At 42.4% G+C, this 6,387-nt stretch overlaps 1 long non-coding RNA gene across 1 annotated transcript; it reads right to left on the reverse strand.

Moving 5' to 3' along the window:
- Positions 1 to 872: 872 nt before the first annotated feature.
- LOC127056825 (uncharacterized) lies at positions 873 to 1,960 on the reverse strand. The gene is made up of 2 exons (XR_007775931.1): positions 1,920 to 1,960; positions 873 to 988 (listed from the first exon to the last, which is right to left on the reverse strand). It is a non-coding gene; the product is annotated as an uncharacterized LOC127056825 (long non-coding RNA).
- Between the last annotated feature and the right edge of the window lie 4,427 nt (positions 1,961 to 6,387).

Below are 6,387 nucleotides of genomic sequence, written 5' to 3' on the forward strand. Positions count from 1 at the left end.
TTGCATTCAGTAAATTACACAATCAAGTCTCTCAGCTTACCAGAAGAAGAATGCTGGTCACTTGGGAATATTTTGTGTACTTGGATTCAGAAAATAGTTTCTTTTTACTAGCTGTTTCATACGCATTCACAGGAGAACTAACCTCTGTGACATGAGAAACAGCAGGAATAGCATGAAACTATCTAAAATGTTGGCAAAGGCAATGCGGTTACATACACTAGGGCTTACTACAGGATGTGTTGTGGGTAGTGATTTGTGATTATTGGCATTCTTTGAAACAATCAAACTTTTTTTTAGCAGAGAAAGCACAGAGCAGATTTAGTGGAAATGGAACAAGAGGTTACTTTATAAAAAGGGGGAAACCCAAATAAATTGACTTCTTAAAGATCTATAATGTTTACATTTCTTTATTTCTTACCATAAATGAAACAATGTGGATGCGATAATAGTAGGCCTGTTCTGCACTCATTGCACAAGCAAAATTTGTGCTGATGTCAAGGGGAGTTCTGAGTGTGCAAAGAAAGCAGAATCTGTCCCTGTTGGCCCTAACCCAGACCTGATACTTCACAGTGCTGAATGCCCTGCACTTCTATTCAAGTCAATAGGAATTAGACTCTTAGCTCCTTACAGGGTCAGGCCCCCAAACAGCTTTCAGGCTTTGCAGCAGGGTACCATTTTGTATCTACAGTACCTTGCATAGGCCAAATTCTACCCTGATTTACAATGGCAACTCTTAGTCAGTGAAGCTGCACAGATGTAAATCAGATAATCTAGTCCAGGGGGTTCCATAACAGGGTTGGATGGCTGTAACTGAAAACATCTGACTCCTCTCGTCTAGTGTCATGGGGGTTAAGAAATCATTACTAGAGGTGCTGAGTTCACTGTAGCTTTAATCATACTGGCAGCTTTCCAGGTTGAGTGAAAAACTTGGTAGACACAGTAAAAGGCTTAAACCTCTTGGTTTGTTTTCAGGTCTTGGATTCACAACCTGTAAAATAGATTTAAACGAAGTTCAAAAGGGGCAGGTAAAAAACACCCACGGATAAGTATATAAAAAGGTGACCTTAACAGAGGGCTAAACATTGGGGCACAGACAGAAAGGTAACTGAAAATTACAGGAGGGTCAGAAGAGCAACAAGTGGGATAATAGTGAGGGAATTTGTGTAACATCTTAGGTGTCTATACACAAATGCAAGGAGTATGGGGAATAAACAAGAAGAACTGGAAGTATTAGTACATAGGATAAATTACGACTTGGTTGGCACCACTGAAACTTTGTGGGATAAACCTCATGTCTGGAATATTGGTATAGAGGGGTATAGCTTTTTTCCAGGAGGGACAGGCAGGGGAAAACGGGGCCAGTATTGCATTATACATCAAGAACATATAGGGTGACCAGATGTCAAAACTGAAATATCGGGACGGGGGGGGAGGGGTTGCCAAAAAAAAAAAAACAACCTCGCTGGAGCTCCCACCTCCGCACCAGCTGGTGCAGTCCTGCGGGCGGCCCCGGAGTGGAGGCAGCAGGCCCCAGCCCCCCGTCCCGCTCGGGTCCCGCAGGGGAACGAACGGGGCTGCCGCTGCCTTCGCCCTGGGGCCGCCCGCAGGATTGCACCAGCTGGGCAGCCAGCCCAGACGCGACTGGCCAGGGGCTTGGTGCAGCGTGCGCGCTGCGTCGCCGCAGCAGGCCCGGGCTCCGGGGGGTTGTGCCCCGGGCGCCACATGCTTGGCCAGTGGCCGCTTCCTCCCCCCACGGCAGTGGGAGCTGCAGCAGCGGCTGCTCCCGAGTCCCGCTGCCCAGGCTGGGACAATAGCCGCGGCCTGGCCCCGCGGGGTGACTCCCTGCTCCTCCTCCAGGTACCGCCCCGCCCGAGTCCCGCCTGCACTCGGGACCACGCCAGACTCAGACTCACACTCACCGCGGCCCCGCGCTCCCCTGCCTCTCCCGGGTCTCCCTCCAGTGCTTGGGGAAGAGGCGGGGATTTGGGGAGGGATCCAATGGGGGAGTGGGGGGGTGCGAGCCCTTCCGGGCTCCGCCTGTGCACGGGAGCCTTTGCTTGTTTGTCCAGTGTCCTGACCTAACATCGATCGGGACGCTGAACAAACAAGCAAATAGTGGGACAGTCCCGATAAAATCGGGACATCTGGTCACCCTAGGAATATATACACTTGTTCTGAGGTCCAGAAGGAGCTGAGAGGCAGACCAGCCAAAAATCTGTGACTCCAAGAGGCATACTAAGTAAGAAATCAACCCTGCATTATCTCTAGAATAACCCACTCTCACACTCAGTTGTTCCATATTTATTGTCATAATCAATATCTCAGAAATTAACCTCTTGGAGCCAGCAGGTCTGGGGCTTCTGCCATTAGCACTAACACAAGATACATTGTCACAATTTGTCAGAAAAACCCAGTTTAGTGCCAAAGAGTTAAAAATTGCCCATGATCAATGCTCTGCTATGTTTATAGGCATCTCGTCTGTATAAATACTTTCTCAAACTGTCATACATTACTATATATTTGCCTGTATTCTGTACAGATTGCTTATGTTATGTCTGCCAATATATTTATATCATTTCTTGCTGAAGGCATAAAATAATCCTCAACAAAATCTACACCTCTATTTTACTAAGCTTTATTTTACCTATCAGTTAGCAAGCTCCGCATTTTGAAATTTGAAATTTCTAGTCAATTTCCTAGCTTCACCTTGTTTGTTGTTCCAAAAATATCTCACTTCTCCTGCAGTATATGTATATTTACCTAGAATTCTATATCCATATAGTGTAAGTTTTCTAGCACCTATATAAAAAGATATTTAACTTGTTGATCTCTTCATTTCCCTTTGTCCCATCTAGCAAATTTCAACACAGTGTTAATTGTGGATGCTATGGGCCTGATTCACCACTCTGTTGCCATACAAACGGCGTGGTGAATCAGGCCCATAGCATACAAAGCTATTGGTTTAACTGGAGTTACACCGTCATAAGAATTAGGGTACATCTACACAGCAAAAGCTGTGCATAGGCTAGCTGCCCCAAACTAGCTTGAATCCAGCTAGCCTGCATAATAGTAGCTGTGGAAACAGTGTGGTGCAGGCTTCAGCATGGGTAGTACAAGCCCAATACAGACCCTGAGTACATTCTTAACTTGCTATCCTGTTTTGAAGCCCACACTGCAATGTCTTCACTGCTACCAGGATTCAAGCTTACATGGGCTGGTCAGCCTGTGCACAGCTTTTGCTGTGTAGACACACCACTGCATTATCTCAGGCTATATCAAACCTCTTATATTCAGATATACGCAGGTCACTTCTTCATAATCTTCCTTCTATAACTATAAATAAATATTCAGAAACTCTGCATTAAACAACCAAATTTAGCACGGTAATCTATACAGTATATGCACAGCTCTTATCAAACTAATAAGCATTTCATTTATTCTTCCAACAGCAGAATGTAACTCTAAGCCCATAATCTATTGTTATGATGTCTGGTTGGAATTTAATTAACGATCATTATATCATTCTGATTTCACTCTAAAATATTCTGAGTCTACTAAAAATATAAGAAATCGACTCAGTCATGTCATTTCTTATAGCTGAAATTCACCACTGCAGCACATCAGCACAAGACCAGCAAACCACTTAAGTCCAGGTAAGCTTTTAAAACAGGGCTTAAATTGGATATAAATGGTCCTTGTGCATACAGGTAAAATTCATCATGTATGTTTTTCATTTCTCTTACTGCTGGGCAAACATTTAGGTTATTTTAAAAGAAAAGGTTTGGAGACACTTCAAAAAATAAATTTATTGTGTTCTGTTTAGTGTTTTCAAAGGGTCCTGTTGTACATTTTTGCAGACGGAGGGGGCAAATGTTTGGAAGAGCTCCCAGTAAAACCTCCCTGTGGCTTGGAAGGTGGAAATGAATGACAAACGAAGAAGGAGAAGGTGGGGGAAATTATAAATAAATAAATCCATGCTCATAGTAGCGTTTGAGCTGGGACAATTAAAACAACAGCATTCCCCAGGACACTTGGCAAGAGTCTTGGCTTGCACTGCACTGTTAATATATGAGATTGTCAAGAGAATGCAAACAGACCTTTGGCAAAATAACACTGTATCTGTAAGCATGATCAACAATTGAGTTAATGGTTTGAAAATGATCTCACAAGAAAGATTTGGCTTCAGTTTTTGCATACTCAACATCTTTGGTATAATCCTGACCATTGCCTACATACAAAAACATTTCCAGTAACAATTTGCTCTTGTAGACCAGAATATTTATTAAAAATGTTCATCAAGGGGATATGAGTAATGGAAGTAAGGGAAATTTTCCTCCAGATGTATAGAATTTTAAAATGGGCGGGAGGGATGAAATTCTGTGAACAAATTGTTCATACTTGTTTGAGCATCTCTCATGTCTACCAATAATGAAACTGGTAGCACAGCTGAAAATACAACTTCATACTCTTTTTCCCTAAAATCTTGGGCCAGTCTCTGCATTATCTCTTGTCACCCTTATTCCAGTATACAAAACTATAACAGGTTCAGCTGCAATCCTCTGATCTAACTTATCCTTAACCCTAGCTTCAAAATCTAATTAGCATGACCCTTCTAATAGAAATGGCTCTCTACCAAGCACATTAACAAATTCCTCCTTACCTCTCTGTTCCAATTCTTTCTCCCTTGCTTCCTCATTTAGTTCCCCAAATTGTTTTATATTACTCCGTTTTCTGAATTACCCTTCAAAGAATCAAATTCCTATGATCCTTTGGTTACCACTATATTTTCTTCATCAGTTTATTATACATACTGCTTTATTTGTTACACATACACACTCCTTACAATTACTGAATTGTGTTTCCTTTCACTGTTGGCTCTTCTAAGGTTAGGACCAGCCGTGTATCATCCATGAGCTTCTCTAATTTACTTGCTCTTCCTAAGTACATCATCTGTTTTTCTAATTCTGTTGACTGCTTTTTCAGTGCCAGCTAATAATGCTGAGGACAAGCCGCTTCCTATTACCTCAGCTGTAAAACCAAGAACATTTGAAATCTGCAGCTTGTATTGTATCATTTGTAAACTCCATGGTTAGCTCTAAAAACTGAATAGGGCTGCAGCTAGGCTTTTTAAAAGAACACCCTTTCTCATGAGACCATCTGCTTTATCTGAAAGGTAAAGAACCTGGCCAGGGTTAGTTTAAAGAGAAGCAACTGGGAAACCAAACACAGCTGTGAGAGTATGATTGTTGGTTTGTATGTGATCATTCATCTAAGTGGCAGTGCTTCCTGTGCCCACTCCTTTGACACTCAGTGACCTCAGCAGAGAACATCCCTCATATTATTTACTTTGCTGACTGGGAATGAGTGGTTGCTGTGGCCTTTGTCTAGTTCCAGTACCTACACAGCTGTCTAGTGTCTTCCAGGTTTTGGGTTGTATGGTTGATTTTTTGCCACCCTTATTTGTGTTTGAGATCTTGACAATAGAATCCCAGAATTCTGACAAGTGATGGCTTGTTTCACAATCCTCCTACTCCTTCCAAAGCAACAGCCTCACACTAGCAAAATCACAGCTTTCACTCTCATGCAGCCTGAAATTGGGCTTCATTTTCTTGGCATGTCATGTTCCACAGTGCAATGCTCAAACCTTCATTTGGCTTCGAGCTGCTACTCTGGCAATAAAGGTTTTAGGAGGGAAGCAGCAGATACAGAAATAGGATAAACAAACAGATGAAAGTTCAGACCTTGTCATTGCAATATTATTTCTTTAAAATGGGAGGGGGAATGTGAACAGTGCACTATTCTTCAGGTCTTGTGATCCCGTTGAGCAATATTTGGGGTTCACAGAACTAAGCTGAATCTGCAGATATTTTTGGCTATCATTGAAGCCTTGTGTTTGTTTCAAGGATGAATCAGTTTAACAGCATGTTCTTCTAGGTAAAGGGAAGGTAAAGGGAAGCCTGTGTTATGTGGTAGGGACAGATATATAGAGATATATAGATATATAGCAGCAAAGACTCCTGTGGCACCTTATAGACTAACAGATGTTTTGGAGCATTAGCTTTCGTGGGTGAATACCCACTTCTTCAGATGCATGTCACATGCATCTGAAGAAGTGGGTATTCACCCACGAAAGCTCATGCTCCAAAACGTCTGTTAGTCTATAAGGTGCCACAGGATTCTTTGCTGCTTTTACAGATCCAGACTAACACAGCTATCCCTCTGATAATAGATATATAGATATATATCTCCATTTATGCTCTTTTTTTCCACATGGTACATTTATAATAGAGCTGGAGGTGCAATTTACAGCTCAGATAGATATACACGTGCTAGCTTTGATTGAGCTAGTGTGCTAAAAATAGAAGTGGTGCTGTGGCAGCACAGGCA

This window comes from Gopherus flavomarginatus, chromosome 8, assembly GCF_025201925.1.
Source record: "Gopherus flavomarginatus isolate rGopFla2 chromosome 8, rGopFla2.mat.asm, whole genome shotgun sequence".
NCBI classification, from domain to species: Eukaryota; Metazoa; Chordata; order Testudines; family Testudinidae; genus Gopherus; species Gopherus flavomarginatus.